This window comes from Empidonax traillii, unplaced genomic scaffold (genome assembly GCF_003031625.1).
Source record: "Empidonax traillii isolate 1590-97213 ecotype Southwest subspecies unplaced genomic scaffold, ASM303162v1 scaffold305:size1471525, whole genome shotgun sequence".
NCBI classification, from domain to species: Eukaryota; Metazoa; Chordata; class Aves; order Passeriformes; family Tyrannidae; genus Empidonax; species Empidonax traillii.
Window position 1 is genome coordinate 1,381,030 of NW_020955498.1, and position 18,270 is coordinate 1,399,299.

The window sequence follows — 18,270 nt, forward strand, 5'->3', positions numbered from 1 at the left end:
ACAAAGCCTTTCCAGCCTTGGTTTATATCCCATCAAGCCGAGTATTACAGAATTCCCCTGCAGCCCCCAAACCAAAAATGACTACCAGAAAAGGGAAAGCTGTTCTCTTTTTGTCCCTGCTTTGTTTACAGAGCTGTCAGTGGTTAGTTAAACTCTGCCTGGAATCTGGCATTTAAGGCCTGCTCTAAGATTGCTTCCTGTGCAGGGCTGGAGGCCTCAGCTTCCTCTGCAATCCTAAACTCTGTGCTGCACTCCGAGGATTTCCACCCCCCATGGCTCCCCCCTCAAACCATGTTTCCCAGCCCATTAGCCCATTTATGCTGCAGAGAGAGCCACCATGCAGATGCTGACTAAAACTTTCAAAAGTGGCTTATGAGATGCTTGCAGTTTAAGGGAAATAAAGCCGAGGTACATTTGTAAGTTATTTGAAGCACTCCATTTGCAGATGTAGATCTGTCTTGCGGTTTTATATTCCTTCCCGCTGATGCAGCTTCCAATCATCCTCCACGTAAAATCAGTGACACTAGCAAAGTCTTGCATTTCTTAAGGGAATTCATGGCTTTTTTTGACCCATTTTTTGGATTAAAACACTGCTGAGGGCAAGGGTTTTGTGAAGGTTATCTTATTAGTTTACTTTTCCTAGGGGTGTTTTTCTTTCTGATTTGTTCCTGGATTGGGGGATTTAAAATTTTCTTGTTGTTGATGTGATTTTCATTGCATTTGTCTGGCTGGGATTGTTTTGTGGAGGTTCAAAGGGAATGTTCATTTTGCAAATCTGATTGACATACTGCAAATGCTGGTGCTTGCTGGTTTGTTGCTTTTCTTTTTTTTTCTTTTTAACTCACAGTTAGATCATAACATCTAAAAAGAAAGTTGTAATAAGACTTTTTTCCAATCTTGTGTTTGTTTACTCTTACCACCACGTAGCCCTTGAAAAACACTGAACAACATATCTGCTGTTTTCCCCTAAGAAGTGTTTCCACCTCTGCCTACACGTGCTGCTAAATCCAGTCTCAGTTCCTTTGCTAGAGCGCCTGTGAGTTGCAGAACTGATGTGGTCGCCCCTGGCTGAGACAATGACCAAAGGAGGAATGGTACACCACTGCTACGTTACACTACAGATCAAGTTCAAAGCAACATGCTGGGTTTCTGTGCACAGAAGGCAGATGACGTTGTCTGCAGAAACTAAGACTATACCAAGCATTGAGGCCATGCTGCTGAGAACACAGCTGCGTTGGGCAGGGCACGTCTCCAGGATGCAGGACCATCGCCTCCCTAAGATCGTGCTTTATGGGGAACTTGCCACTGGCTGCTGCAAGAGAGGAGCCCCGAAGAGGAGGTACAAGGACTGCCTGAAACAATCCCTCAGCCTTGGCCATATTGATCACCACCATTGGTCTACCCTGGCCTCCAATCGAGAGGCCTGGAGACACACCATCTATAACGCTGCTGCTGCTTTTGAGAACACCTGCAGGATCACTCTTGAGGAGAAAAGACAATGCAGAAAGAATCACGTCTTGTCGATATCACCTGGGGAGTCTTTCTGCTGTACCTTCTGCAACCAGACTTGTCTATCTCGCATTGGCCTTTTTAGCCATCAGCGCGCTTGTAGCAAGCGTGGGTAGAGCCCTTCTCAAATCTTTGTTCACGAAGCCTAGCCATGAAGACTGTACCAGGCAGCAGCATTTATTCTGTGGAGTATAGTCACAGTCAGGGATTTAAAATATAAAGAGCTGACTGTTAGGATGACAATTTGTGTGCTACAATTGAAAATCCTGAAGTTTTTTCCTGCCCTACCTTCCCAAAGCAGACATGCTTTGACAACTCATTTATTTACACCTTTATTCCCTCTCTCCACCTCTGTTAAGGTACACTCTTCTTCTGTACAGCGCCTGACTGTGCACTCACATTATCCCCATCCACCACCATCTCTCATCTAAAAAAGCTCAAGCTCTCTTCCTCATGAGGAAGTACAAGGAGGATAATAACAACAATCCAGAACTATTTCTGTTCCTCCTCCACTCTTTTCTTTCCCAGGAGCATTGGGGAGATTGCAAAAGAGTGATAAGAAGTTCCCAGATGCAGCAACCTTTCTTCATCCTCAGGGTGGTTTTCTGTTGTGCAATGGAGATCAGATGGATGGTTGTCTTAGGAGGAGATCTAGGGTTTAATAAAGTGCCTCCTCTCCAGGGACTGAGGTCCAGCCACTGCATGATATTCAGAAGACTTGCAATACAAATCTCTTTTATTAAAAAAAAATTAGGAAGCCATTTGGGAAATAGAGAGCAAGACAACAGTACAACCTTTAGTTAGCAAAGCTTTATCAGTGGAAGAAAAAGAGTCATCAGTTCATTTGAAGAAGTCTACTATTCAGTGCTGTTCACTGTCTTCCCAAAAATGATCAGTTGTCTTTCAGCCTCTGAGAACCACTGGACAGTAACATCAATCTGTCTAAAAATGTTTCCTATATCCTCAAAAATATATAATATACACTATATATATTTTTATATAGTGTATAAAATCTAAGTTTCTCAGACAGCTCTTGCCTCTCAAAAATTGTTTTACTTATAGATTAAGGCACCAATTATTTGAGGCATTTTCTACAAACCATTTTTGGGAGCATGCACTTTTTAATGCTTCTTTTTTAAAAATGGAAATTGTTCATGAGTGAAAACATCCTGGGACAAAATGTAACACTTCACCCAGCTGCACTCCAGAGCCTGCCTTCAGAACCACATGTGGAAGTATGTGTGTGATCATCGATATGTGCAAAGAAACTTTTTTTTTTTTTAATTCTTTGATTGCATTTTTTCCTGTTACACAGTTTAATAGTTTGGTGTCAGACCAAAAAAGTTTCATTTTTCTGAAAAGAGGAAAACTGTCCCCAAGAAAACCATTTGAAATCAAAAGCAATGTTTCATTCAACCTACAAACCCCAAAAAGTTCTCTAGTTGTATTTTAAATGTAAAAATTTTGGTTTTAAAAATATGATGGAAAATATTTTGCTATGTTTTTTCTCCAAATTATTTCCAGGTATGTTTTTCACCTAATTCAAGCAGAAGTCATCAACAAATTTTAAAGAAGCAGAAATATATATATATATTTAGCAAATAGATGCAGATGTCTGAAACAATTTGACCAGTGCTATTCCCCCGACATCCACACATATATGCAAATTACTGGAATATGGACTGCTCTTATACTGTGAAAAGGTTCATCACAAAACTTACCAGTTTGTTGCTTCTACCTGAAAACAAGACCCTAGCATCTTTTCAAGCTTTACACCACTGAAATAATACTGAAAGAATCTAAAGTGGACACTTGGGAGTTTTCCACCACCAGACTCAGAAGAGGAACCTATAGAAGAATGCTACAAAGATTTATGACCTTGTCTTCTTCTAAAAAAAGGAAAACCTCCCAGATTATACTGAAGGTAATTCTTTCTCAGGACCTCAGGCTTCACACAGCCTCACATACAAAGGTCTTCTCAGGGGTTTTATGTCTTTTCATTCTGAGACTGAACCTTTACATTATGGGGTGTTTGATGAACCCTGTGGTCTTCCTGAAGACATATTAAGACAAAGAGATGACGAATAAGCGAAGTAACTTCCCTACAATATTTATGCAGGTTGCCACATTACTTGAATCAGAATCACAGCAAAGTATGTGCCCTTGCAAACATCATGACCCTGCAAAAAACCCTCTTCATTTCAAAAGCTATCCAAATCTATCCCTCCCTCTCTGCACTTCACATAATGCCTTTGATATTCAGTTGACTATGGTTTACTGCTAAAATGTGTTGGCTTTCACTGTCCTTCTAAAAAGTCCTTTCTTCAAGAAAGGACATTTAATCCCTCACAGAACAAAGCACACACATGCAAATCCCACTCCCCTTTATTTTTCATCCCATGAGAGAGTTCAAAACTTTTTAAATCGTATTTCTTCAAGCTTTCATCAAAATATAAAAACAGAGGAAGGCACAGTTATATACAATTGTAAATGGCAACTAAATATTTTAATAGCAATTTATTGGAATGTGCTTTTTGAAAGCAAAAAAAAAAATAAATTGGCTTGGTAGGAACACATACAAAAGCACATAACTCTATAATTCCAGTATAGACAGTAAAAGGACTTACTGCTCTGGCTCAGATTTAATACTATCCTCACCTTATTCCCATCATTGGTTTCAGAGACAACTCAGCATCCAGGAGAACTTAAAAAACAGGTGAGCTAGACTGATAAAAAGCGAAAATGCAAACTGCCACTCAGGTCTTTGACAAACAGAAATGACTTTCTTTGGAGACCTCTCAGTCATCTTTCCATTACACTGAATGAGCTCCCAGAGTGCAATGTTTACACAGAACCTCTGCACCCGCTTCAACTAGTTGAGCCAAGAAACTTCAAGTCAAAGCATATTCCCTAATATAGCACGGCTGTGTATTGCACGTGGTTCTGCCCCAGCCATGTCTGGTCACAGCACTGTGCAAGCACATGCCACCTTGCTTCCCTCACAGTTCAGTGAAAAAGTTGCGACTTTCCTCTTGGTGACCTTCAGGCTCCAAGAGCCTGTAAGTCACGCCTGTTTCCTTGGCATGGGATCACTTGCTGGGATCATTTGCTGCTCTCCAGTGTTGTGAATGCCCAGGGTGAGCCTCACACTAACAAGTGCTAGGCAGACTACAAGCTGTGATGACCGCCCATGCAAAAGAGCTCTTGCCAGATCCCCTCAGTAGTTTGATGCATTCTACATCATTCATCTGAAAGGAAGCAAGGGGATTTCACCTCAGGTTTCTTTGTAATGAGAGGAACCTTCTGCTAAAATTCCTAGCTTGTCTAAAGATACCTGCATGCACCATGTACCAGGTACATCCCTTTCTTTCCTTCTCCCAGCAAGCTTCTCATGGCATACCAGCCATGAATGAATGAAGTGGCACAGACCCATCCTGCACTAATGTAGAGTCTCACTACTGTGGGAGCTGATAGAAATTTTAGGACCCTTCCAAGTCCAGCTACACATAGATTTTCTTCATTCTTGCAACTAGAAATTCAATTGTCCTCTGACCTGCCCTCACTGCAGGATCTGGTGGTGACACAAGACCTAAGTTATTGCCCCGTCATTGCCCTCTTCCTTCCTTAATACTGCCACCAAAAGTATCAAATGTCTCATTAAAGTTTGACCAAGACTGCAAGCAGTTTTGTGAGTTGTACCCCATTAATCCAAATGTCCCATTTGCCCATTTGCCTCCACTTCAGTTGTCCCAAAGCCCTGGTATGGAAGTGTGGACTTTTCAAATATTTTACTTTGGCTGGCTACATGCCATGATGTCTACTGTATTCCTAGGACATTTCTCTTTCTACCTCCTCCACCTCAGAAGTGAAAACAGAACCCCTTCACTGACCCTTTTGCAGCTGAAATCAGGTCAGCAAGCAACACTTGTTGTCTAAATGCGACTTCTTTAATTTGTCACCTATGAAATGCGGGTGTGGCAAACATTCTCCTGCAGTATCTGGGAGAATTAGAGTTCCTTAATCTATATTCAGTCAAAACAAATAAACTGTGGGTTTTATTAAAATCTGTCAAAAAAATTTGGAAATTTTCACTGCTTCCCCTATTTAGTCTGCTTTAGAAGCATTCAGTGCCACTCAGATCTTTTAGAAACAGCCACAACTTCATTTAAGTCAAAAAGTGGACTTCAAAATATTGATTTGTCCTTTGTAATATCTCAAGCATGCTCTTTCTTTAATCTGAGATGTTGGATATCTCTGGAATCATACATTACCAGCAGTAAAGCTTACATTTAAAGAGGTTCTTCTTTTCTCCATAAATCCATTTTCAGTGTTCTTTTCACGCAAAACCACATCTGCAATTCTTTCTGTAAACTCGTACAAATATTCATGTTGACTGCAAACTCTTGTACATACATAATGTATATGTAAATATATACACACACCACACAAACTCCTATCAAGCAGCTTTATACCTTCCCAAACAGAATAGCTCATTTGGAACTTAAGGCAAAATAAACATACCAGGTCATATGAACACACAGTTTTATTCCAATCTAGCCTGTGCCTTGTTTCATCTGATCACACTTGTTAGGACTTCCGCAGGTAATTTCATCAATGGCAAAGCAAACAAGTGTGGTTCATACGTAACATAAGAAAATCAAACTTTGGAGGTTTCTCAAGGTCTCAGTTTCAGTTCTTAGAACACTTCACTTCCAGCTACATGTGTATGTCCAAACCACTGACTTCATGTGAGGAAGGCAGGAAATTTCCTAGAATTTAAACAAGGAAGTCAAACCTCCCGTCTATTAAAATCTCTGCTTTTAGTATAAGGTACATTTTCCATCTTGTCTCTTGCAAGAGTAAAAAAAGCTTATTTACATTGGTGGGGCATTTTTAAACCTGATGAACATGTTAGTTAACATCTCTGTGGCATCCTAAGCAAAACTACGTAGAATAGAGATTCTCAGTTGGTGCCCTGCAGACTATGATGGCCCACGAGACCACGCCATGGTCCAGGCCCTCAATTCATATAGGTGCTGAAGATGTTTCACCCACCTTCAGCACAGGATATCAGAGTGTACATGTCCTTGAAGGTGCCAGGCCCTGTGTCAGCTTCAGCTGCTGCAGGGTGAAGCACATGAAAGTGCTGACAGTGACCTTTTTATAGGACTTTGTCCCTGCTGGAGTTAGCTCGGGTCTGGAACTAAAAGATCCATGGCTGGTCCATCTCCCATATACATGGTCTAATTCAGCACTGAGGAAGAAGCACTACAGAGCTGCATTGTCTCAGAGGTGTTAGCAAACATCTAGTGTGCTGTTGTCAACACCTCAATACACTTCTAAGCATGGAGCAGTAGCAGCTCTCATCTCAGAGCCAGTCAGTTGCAATGGAAAGTCCTCATTTGTCTGTACCTGGGGAGGTTTAGTCTGGGTATACCATTCTCACTCCTATTTCCTTCCTCTCCTTTCTCCTACTGGACACTGACATAAGGGTCCAGTAGAGTTTTCTCTTGACCTTTCGATTTGCATGTACTGGTCCCACCCCTGATCTCTGTGACATTTGTCTATCATTTCCCATTAGCAAATGAAGGAAGAAACAGGACATTGCTGGAAGCCGCTGGCACAGCCACTGGTTCTCATGGTAGAAGGATTGACCCTTGACTCTCCCCTTCAGCTGTCCTCTGAAGTATTTCAAATATGTTGTCCCCAAAGATCAAAAGATACTGAAATATTATTCGTATACAAACTAGAGTTGAAATCCTCATCCTGTTGGAATCCCTGGCACATTTCCCAGAGACTTCAATCAGGACTGAATTCCACCCTCACAGGACAAATTCATCGAATATATACTATGAAAGTTTGTTAAGCTTACCCTGAATGTCAGAAACTGGTCAGAATCTCAGATTTTGCCAATATAGGCTACTTCATTCTCTCATACCTTTGTGCACACGCACACAAAGGCGGAATTTCTTTTACTCTTGCAGTGCTTATTTGTGGGAAACAAATTATTTTTATTCAAGCTGTTATCACTGAGGAAATACTTAGCCTTTGCTGTACATATAAAGGGCAGAAAAGCTGCACTGCCCTTTACTACTGTTTAATTGTAAGTGCAAATATAGCAGGTAATGACAATGATGCACACATTCCGAAGGACAAAATACGCAGAAGATGAAGGGGGTTTATACTCCGTGAAATCATTTGTAAAAGTGCTTAGTTCCAAAATGAGCTCTGACTTGCATTCACTTTTTTCTTTGCAATCAGAGACTGTGAAGCAGGCGCATGGGATATCATTCACCAGTTAGCTTGCCTTTTATCTGCTTCTACCAGCAAAGACCTTCATCTAATCACAAGAATGCCCACATGAACTTAGTCCTTCTGCATGCTTTGCTGCAAATCTGTGGCCTGACAGTTGACACTTGTGGCGATGCCCCTGCTGTTGGCCAGCTTCATCTCTCACTGAAACTCCAAGAACAGAAAACCAGTGCCCATGCCAACAACTTCCAGATAGGAGCTCTTTGTCTTAATAACAGGAAAGAATGACTAGCTCACATGACCAAGACATACTAAAGAGGAAAATGCACTTCTTGCCCTGTTAAATGACAGTGCCAATTCTCCCACTGATTTCTAATAGGAAAAAAAAAAAAATCAGAGCTTGGAAAAGAATATCACACAGGCAGAAGAAACTGCACAACGATAGGAAGCCAGTCTTCAATTTCTGGTCTGCACAAACAAAACTGCTACCCTGTGTCCCTTTAGAGGCAGATGGAAACAGAAACGCCTGCAGGAGCTGATGACCATGCACGGAGTACTAACCACTGCTAGTCCCTTCTGGATGTGCAAAGCCACAGTAAACTCATACAGCAAGGTACCTTCACAAAGGTATGAAGCAGAACAAGCCATGGGGGCAGAAGGAATGTGGAGGCTCTTGCATAGTGGATTTATCCACTCAGTGAGGCAACAGGAATGACACAATATAAGGTAGTCTGGTGCCCATCATGACAACCAGAGGCTCATACAGCAGTCACAGTTCTGGCAAGAGGCAGAGGGGTTGAGCTAGGAGACATGCTGGCATCAGCCAGGGAAGATGGTTCTCTAAATGCAGGAGCATTTCTTCTGCACCAGAGCTAGCAAGGAAGCCAGCGGTAGCAGTGCAGCTCTCCACATTTGACTTTCCACTTGAGAAGGGTTTTTCTGTCCAGGCAAGGAGCTGATCAGAAATGGGAAGTATCTGCTGCTCTGACTTCTGGTACTCTGCTCCTGTCCCTCTCATTCGATGCCCTCCTCTTATGCTACACTTGCAACCAACCCTGTTGACCTTCATGCTCACATGCAATATTTCAGCAATAGGTTTTCTGAATTTGTTTCCAAGTAGGTTTTATGAATGTTTTAGCACTCTGTTCACACACTTCCTCTCCATCCCTCAGGTCTTGGACTAAAAAGCTAAGGTAATGCCATTAAAAATAAAAAAACGTTTGAGTAAATCTTAAGGTAATGTTCCAACAGCAACATTAACTCAGCCAGGCTTCAAACTCCACGTTTTCTGGAAGACGCGTCAAAATACAAAACCATGATATATTAAGCTACATAGTCAGTCATAAAAAAGTAATAGAAAATGATATGAAGATACAATGTAGCCAGCTTCCTGTGCCTCCAGTTTTGTATTTTCAACCCTTTTTCTTTTCATGTTAAAACATGCAGCTCTAGGAATCCAGCTCTTCCTAGTGCCGAGGACCATAAACTCTAATAAGAGTTGAAGAGGTCTCTCTTGCTTGCTCTATTGAGCCAGCAGTAAGCAACAATACCAAGTTTTAGTAATTTTTAAAGAAAAAAAGAAACGTTACAAAAAACCCCACACACCTAAGGTTCTTCAGATTGCTGTTTTTACTAGCTGTGCTCTAAGGGACAATAAGTATTTTGAATACAACCAGTTCCTCAGAAGAAATGAATGATAAATCTTCAATGTCTTGCCTGTTGCTCTTTAACTCATCTTCCCTCCCAGTACCAGTACACTTACGCAAACATAATGCATGTCACTTTGATAGATACATTGCAGCTGAAAGTCCAGTTATTCAGCAGCAGGGCATCATGGAAATCTGTGGAATTCCATCTGGAATGGATCCAGCTGCAGAAACTTCTACTGGGCATTTCCAGCTCACGCTTTTGGTCATCTTTAAAAGCAAAACCAAGATTGTTGCCTGCCAAGTAGCTATATCAATTTATCTCTAATAGGCAGCAATTCTGTGTTCTGTGTCATTCTGGTTGAAAACTGAAGCATGAAGTCAGTGCTAGCTTTAAAGAGGTAAAACGGGGCAGCAAAAATGCAAAGCCTTTCAGCATAACAATTCAGACAGGGTACCACAAAATAGATGTCCCTCAAACTATTTGCCATATTTTAAGTCTACATCATACATCCCCACTTTATGCTGAGTTTAGCTGAAAACAAGGAAACACTAAAACAACATCACCAAACCAGAAGAGCCAATAAAAGTGAGGTTTTGCTACAGAGAAAAAAAATAGGCAAGATGACACAAGTGCATACTCTGCCTGAGACAGTATAAAACCTGATACAGCAAGACTACAATATTGTCAGCTCCCCCTATGAGACTCACACAGGGAAGCTGGTAAATAATCTTGACGATAATCTGACTACTATATCTAGACATTCAAACACACTTATTGCCAGCAAATACCACAACAGCAGTGCATAGGTACCTCATTGCATGTGACTGCAGTGCTTCACCCTGCTGGGGAACAGCACTGTTAAACCTTTCAGCAGAGACTGGCTCAGAGCCTATTAAACAAGACAGGTGAGATGCGACAGTATTTTGTGTACTGAATACTGAGAGCGCACAGACATTCGTAAATGTGACATTTGTATTAATATGATGCAATAATATGAACATGTATATGAATATGTTGTAATCATTGCCAAACCTGTATAAAATACTCATTCTGACCTAACCAGCTCGGAGCCTGTTTTCCCAGCAATAGCTGGCAGGCTGCCCGGCCACTCAATAAATAAATACCTTGCTGTTTAAAGATTTAAAATTCTGTCTTTAAGCAGTTTTTTTATCTGCCTTTTTGGGCATCAGTTTCACCCAGCTCAGACTGAGACACAGAGCACACCACTGGTCACAGCGTAAGTTCTAGGCACCAAAGGCACATGAAAAACCTTTTTCACAATCAACCCCCAGAGTGCACTTGTGTGTGTGCAAAGTGTTGGCCTAAACCAGAAATACAAAGGTGGAAAAGGAAGGAAGGGAGGACAGCTTAAAATCTGTTCACAAATGCACTCAAATGGGAAAGCAGCTTATTTTTACTAAGCAAATTCTTTTTCAAAACAGTCACCTCATCTTTAGTTATAGCCTAGCTGAAAAAAAACAATTGTTGAATTCAGCCTTCAAATCTTATGCCTTCTTCAAAATGAAAAAAGCAGAAATTACTACATTTATGACTGGCATCTGTGGCCTCCTGATGTTAGATGCTTCACAATGATCAGATCTGATGGCTCTGCAGGAATGGAGAACAAGTAGAGACACTGTCTCTAAAGGATACCCTTTTAAATATATGAGAAAAAGCACTAGGATGGCAAGGAAAGAGATACCAGAATGGGGAAAGAAGTCTGAATGAAGAAACAGACTGTGGAAAATACGGATAGAGAAGGATCAAACTAAAATCCCGGATGATAATGCTTGCAAATTTGGAGGACTTTTATAATCCGTACCCAAGATAAAACCCCTGAAAATATCTTGCTCCCTTAAGGAGAACAAAGAAAATAAAAGCCAAATCTGAAAATCAAACATAAGCATGAGTAAACTAGCCAGATTTTTCAGTGCTTACCTGAACCAAATAAACTTTTATAACTTGAAAATACTGACAAAGTGTCACTTCAGATATTATTACACAATTCCCAAAACATAAAAGACAAGTTGGTCTGTAGTTAAATCTCTTGTCCCTTGCTTTTTCAATGCTGAAAGTAATTGAAAACAGAAGACATGCTTCTTGATGTGGCCTAACTTTTCAGGAACAGAAAGTATAAATGTTAGTTATATACCTGACAATGTACATCAAATATGCACTCAGTTGCACCCATCTATCTTCACAAAAATACATTTAAAAACCAAAACCACGAACACTTACAGTCATATTAAATATATGCAAAATATACCCTAGAGCATCTATTAAGTGATATGGCTTGCAAGACACCTGAAATAAAAATCCACATACAGATGGGACTAGTTTTCTTGGACAAGGAGTGCTTGTCCAAGCACCAGCTCCTTATGTACTTACTTCAAACAAAATCGTCACAAATAACATCATAAAAGTTCTGCCCAAAGCACAGTGTTCTATAGGGAATACATGTGATTACAAAGTCTGAAGGATGTACACATACTTCAGAGAGGGCACATATTGGGAACAGATCTGAATTTTACTATGTTTTCTACTGCTTTAAGTTCATATTGTTTTGCTATTTACATGTAAAAGGAGACAGAAATATCTCTGGAGATGACTAAGCAGTTTCTTGATTTCTATTAACTACCAAAAAGCAGTCTTGCCAATTTATTCATATTTAAGTTTCTACAACTTAGTATAAACTTACTTCCAAGAACCACATAGGTCTTCTAAAGTACGTGTAGCAAGAAGTCAGTGAATGCTGGGCCAGCTGGCAGATTAAACAAGCCATTAAACTAGGCTCCTACTGAATTTAAAGGATTGTTTTTCATCTTTTCCCTCTCTTTGCCTCTACATTCAGATGTAGATTCCAGATTTAGGGAATATTTTCCAGTACCAGTAAAAAAATTAAAAGAAATGCCCTTGGTACTTAGCGAGTTTCTCCTCCAGTGTGGTCTCCTGCTGCACTTGGAATTCATTCCATTGCTGTATGGCTTGCAGTGGTCTCAAAATAACTCTGACTACATGAAAAGATGGGGAAAGTGTGTTTAAGGTAAGTATCACTCTTCATTCAAAAGCAGGGGCAATTGAGGTAATTGACAACTGGGGTAATTGATGGTAGTGGATGACTTCACTCAGACCATCATTATCCCAGAATGCTCTCTCATAAACCATATCCTTCAGCCCCTTGAGCAGGAGACCAACACTGTTGCCTGCATGTTATAGTTGGGAAAGGCAGAGACCACCAGGTTGGCAGAGCAGCTCATTTCTCTGCAGTATTCAGTCTACAGGAATTCAGTGACAAGAATTTAAAAACAACTGTGGTAAAGCCTCATACCTTCGTCCAATAGAGGTCTTCAGCATTTAATTTTTTTCCTTCAGAGCTTCAAAAAAGCATTTAAACTTTCTAAAGGTATCTGAACTTCATGATCTAGCAGTACTCAAAGGATGAATGACTCTAGAATAAACGCTGATATTAAACTTGCCCTGGTGTCATCAATAACGAGAGCTATATAACAGTACTTCAGATAAAAATGATCCTATAAAAGTTTTCCAGATAAAACGTTCCAAAAGATCCAGGTTGTATCTGCCCCCTGTGGCCATTTCAGGCTGACTGGAACTATTGGGAAATGAAGGAGTAGGAGTGGCTTCTGAAAGGCCTGGAAAATAACGTTACAAAAATTGAAATTTTTAGGCCTCCCTCAGTATTTCAGTTCCTGGGTAGTAAAATGAGTTCAGTCCCATAAACTTGCTACTGAACTAGAAAACAAAAAGGCCTTAAACCCAAGTATAGGCTTACAGCCAGAGGCTAAGACAGCCAGCTCTGGAACTTGACCATTACTCAGAGTATCCCCTTTCCCAGGAGTGAGAAGCCCCTGCAGGCACCCTCTCAGGCACGGTGTGGTCCCACAAGGTGAACGGACCCCTTGCTCCCAAGCAGACCTTGGGACCATCTTGGTCCGTGCAATGACTTTGTCTCAAACAGAATTTGTCTCAAAGAGAGTGTGACTTGCCAGAATTTTTCTGGGGGTCACAAACATTCCCTGCTCCCTACTTAAGGGGTAGTTCTTAAGTGTAAAAGCTGAAGTGTAAAAACCTGTATTTTGCATGCAATTCTTTGTTTCTAATCACTGATATCCGTCAGGGGACTCCCTTACTTGGCTAGCAGTTGGGCTTCATTAGACTTTTTATGATGATTCTTCCTATTGTGCAGATATGTGATGAATCTCAGATGTTTAAATAGCATATAAAAGTGCTCCGCTGACCTTGTTGAGTACAGTTGGAGGGAAGGAAAGGTAATTTTCCTCAAAGAAATGTTAAAAATGTGTCTCAATCATAGCACAAATGCAGAGGATAAAGAAACTCCAGAGGGATTAAAATATTTTAGATTAATTTGGAAGAAGGCCACACTGTGTAAAGCCTGGTTAGCATGGGTCTTTCCAATTTCTCACCATATAAACAAACCCATTTAAACTGCATTTGCTAAAAGGAATGTTTTAAAAAAAAAAAAATCCCCCAGAGCAGTTGTAACTCAAATGACCTCCAGTTCTGTATTCTCCTCTTACTGCCTAAAGAACAAACACATGTAGAATACATTCTAGTCAGAACTTGTGCATTTGCTGCATGATTCATACTGCTTGAAAATTAAATCATTTAAGTATAAGGATCCTGGCTCCCTCAAGCAAAGCTTTAAAATTGAAGCAAGGTCAGATCTGATTGGTTTTGGAGCCAGCTTCTATACTTTGAATGAGACCATTGCTTATAGATTTTTGCTTTGTGCTGGGTGGAAAAAATTAAAAGATGACAGTAAATTGAAAGGAACAGAAAGGAAGGGAGACAGAGAGGGAGACTGGAAGGAGAGAAGGAGGAAAGGAAGAAAGAAAAAGGAAGAAAGAAAGGAAGGGAGAAAGGAAGGGGGAGAAGGAGAAAGAAAGAGAGAAAAAGAGAGGAAGGGAAATAGGGAAGAAAGAGGGAAAGAAAGAAAGGAAGAGGGAAAGAAAGAGGGAAAGAAAGAAAGGAAGAGGGAAAGAAAGAAAGAAAGAGGGAAAGAAAGAAAGAAAGAGGGAAAGAAAGAAAGAGGGAAAGAAAGAAAGAGAGAGAGAAAGAAAGAGAAAGAAAGAGAGAGAGAGAGAAAGAAAGAAAGAAAGAAAGAAAGAAAGAAAGAAAGAAAGAAAGAAAGAAAGAAAGAAAGAAAGAAAGAAAGAAAGAAAGAAAGAAAGAAAGAAAGAAAGAAAGAAAGAAAGAAAGAAAGAAAGAAAGAAAGAAAGAAAGAAAGAAAGAAAGAGAGAAAGAGAGAAAGAGAGAAAGAGAGAAAGAGAGAAAGAGAGAAAGAGAGAAAGAGAGAAAGAAAGAGAGAGAAAGGGAGAAAGAGAGAAAGAAAGAAAGATGAAGAGAGCTGTCTAGTGGGCCCAGGCCTCCTTGAGTTGTTGAAATGGTATCCAAGTATTTTACTGTAAGTCAGTCACTGCAAAAATTCCTCTCACCCCAGAGGATGTGGGGTAGCTGGCACATCTGAGTACAAAATAGTGTCTGCCCTCTCCCAAATACCCAAACGAAAAAATTCATTTTCATTACAAGGAATGTATTTTTTAATAATAAAGAGATTAATTTAAATTCTGGGATTTGAGGGGTAGCATCCCTTCTCTTAATGAAGTCATTATGAAGTCTGAATATATTGCAAGAGGCTATGATGGCACCATGGCCAAAAAATTCAACTGGGATAATGCCTTCTTCCATGATAGCACATAATTTACTTTCTACAATGTTACCTGTTTAACTTTTCCATGTCATTTTTAATCTTGATTGTTACTCCACATTTGCGATTAACACATTCTCCAGCATCTCACACACATTTTAACTTTGATATATAGCCAGCCCTGTGCTTCCATATTGGCTGCTTGCATGGATGGAAGGGACCCATTAAGCTCTCTTCGAAAAAACTCCAGGTTTGCAGAGATATAACCATAAGGAGAAAGCTGGTCAGGGGGACTTTTACATCCACAAAAAAATCAATACAGAATGTGGCTGGCCTTTTTTCTTCAAATATCATGTAGGGACCTTTGTTGACATACCTCTCTACACATTAATGAAAACAAGAGGTTTTCTTGTCACTCATGTTTTACCATGATAAACACAATGTTTATCATGGTAAAACATTTTAAATAAGTACTTCACATAATTTCAGAAACAGGTACTAGACAGTAAAATTGCGTGTTAGCAACAGAAATAGCCAACTCCTATTTTAGTACTTGGAATTTTCTATTTTGTGCTTAATTATCGTCATCAACGCATGAAAACACAACAGCTATTATATTCTAAACTTTTCCTTTTAAATGTATTTATTTTTTAAATTCACTCCAAGAATTTTATAAGTTAGTATTTTTCAACACTCTTAACTCTGCGTTTTCACTCATAGGCCTGCTACAATTCTATGCCCACATATTTTTTATTTTCTGCTTCTTCACTTGGAGTTGGGTTTGTTTGCTCTACCGTCTCCCACAGTGGCTTCTCTACTTCATGCAGAAAGATATGCAGGACCCATATGATATTTCTGTTGTGGCCAGAATATCAAGTCGTTCTAACTTTCTCATGTCTGAAATGAAAGTTATGCTCTGCAGAGAAATTTCTCATGATCACCTTAGCAGTGGCATCCTTCCCTTGTGGAGGAGTACCACTTAATATTTCCAAAGGAGCAATGCCCTTCACACTGCTCATAGTCTAAAGTTACTGCATGGTCCCATTAAAAAAAAAGAAACTACCTCTTTTGATACTCTCAGTTTAACATCAGCATTGATAACTGTTGATGTAAGAAAGCATATAAGAGAGTGGAATTTTGCTTCTCTTAGTAGCTCTACCTTCAGTGTTGTTCCTTGCAGTATCCCTAGTTAGATATTACTATACTAATAACATAAGTCCATTCTTAATATTGCCCGTTTCCTGACTGATTCAAATGCAGTATGTCTGTCACATTAGTAATAAATGTTGAGACCCTACTAGCTCTTAGTCAAGTGGTAGAAGTATGACTATTTGATTGCCTAATAAATCAATTTTTTATAGATTATTTACATGGTACAACCAACTTTTTGTTGCCTGAGGTAGCCAGGGTTAAGGTATAGATACATAGTGGGGATGCAGATGTGCAGTGACATAAATCACTCAGATGGCTTTGCTCAGAGCCATTTTGGTTTATGAGTAGGCTTTATGAGCTCTGGTAACAAGGGAACCCCACAGATGCTTCGACACAAAGCTCCTCAAGTTCAACATCTCTGCATTTCCATCCCCTAGGCTCCTGGTATCCCTGCTCGCTCGGGTGCTGGACGTGGTAGGGAAGCTGCTGCACACAATCACCCAGAACCAGAAATGGTTCAAGACTTGAGACATGATTGCAGAGAGCTGGCTCTGATGTCCCTGCATCCACGTCAGGACTAATCTGCTGCGTCAATAAAACATACTCAGTTAGAGCTGATTTTTAGTTTGTTAGGGACTATGTAGAGTTTTTATGGAATAAAAAGCCCTGAAAATTATGGTAAGAAAAGATTACCTAGAGAGAATCAATTAATAAAGTAATTAATTTAGTTTTACATAGAGATTTTTCACAGGTTTCGTTGTTCAGTATTTTCTTTTTTCTTGTAAGGAAAATAGCACTTAGATTAACCTCACTTTCAACACAAGGTAAAAACAGGACAGAGATTTGTCTTTCAGTGATAAAACTAGCAAAAATAGAACACTTATGATAACCCTGTCTTTGAAAAACATCAGTAAAAAGCCCCCCTAGCTCCATGAACATGTTGCAGACTGCACGTGTCACATAACTATGGATTACAATTTTTTGCCTGAGGCTCCTACAATTAACAAAGGGAAACACTGCTTTCAACAAAAGATGCTATTCTAGTTATGTGCCCTTTTACTCTGTCAGAGAAACAGCTGGTATCATAAAGTCACAGCTAATTTGTATCATGTCTGCACTAACAGTCAGATTCATTTTGTATCAAACTTTCAAAGTTGGACTTCATACCAGTTGATGGATGACATCTTGTCTTGCCTCCTCCCTTCTCAAAACATATTTAAACATTGCCTCCCACATAAAAGTCTTCTAATATTCAAAATACAAATGCAATCTTTAGCATGCTTCACATAATAAAAATATAAGTTCGATTATAAATGTTTAAAACTAGTAAATTAAAAAAATACTAGAGAAGGGTAAGAAAATTACACCAGCAGTTCTGAAGTGCTGAGACAAATAAATAGTGCTTTAAGATAGACATGTGGATACCAAGTCTAGTGGAAAAGAATTTTCTCCTAAAAAGCAAAGGCAAAAAAATCCAAACTTGCCTCAGGTAATCTCTTGCAGTTTGAGGTATCTGGTCTCCTAAAAAAAAATTCAGTCTGCCTGCAGAGACTGTAAGGGCTTTTTCAAGGTCAGCACTCAACAATTCAGGGAAGAGAAATTTCACTTTTTTTCTTTTTTTAAGGGAGCTGTTTCTTGTTTAAGCTCTTAAATGTCATCTACTTTCATTTTAACATCCCTGTAGCAGAATGCCTTATTTGTGGAAAGGGACTCCAGTGGAAGTGAGAGTCAGACCAAAGACTTAACACTTCCAAACCCACAGCTCTCATGTGAGAAAGAGTTGCAAAAATCAGGCTGTTCTTGGAAAACAGGCATGGGGGAACTTCCAGAGATGAGGAGTTCAAGCTCAGTTCAGTTCAGATCGACATATAATTGTGCTTGTGGACTTCCGAGGCTATCCCACCACAGCACCTGAGTGTACAACATTAGCTGGAGACACGATATTCTTTTGACATTTCAGCTACTTCTCACTTCCAAAATATCTGGAAGTATTTGACCAGGGATCTTTTGTTCCATAATCT

General features: G+C 39.8%; 1 protein-coding gene across 3 annotated transcripts in view; it reads right to left on the bottom strand.

The window, feature by feature from the left end:
- The window catches only part of CALD1 (caldesmon 1), a 169,754-nt gene that overhangs the window by 106,591 nt on the left and 44,893 nt on the right, over window positions 1–18,270 (bottom strand). The window lies entirely within an intron of this gene.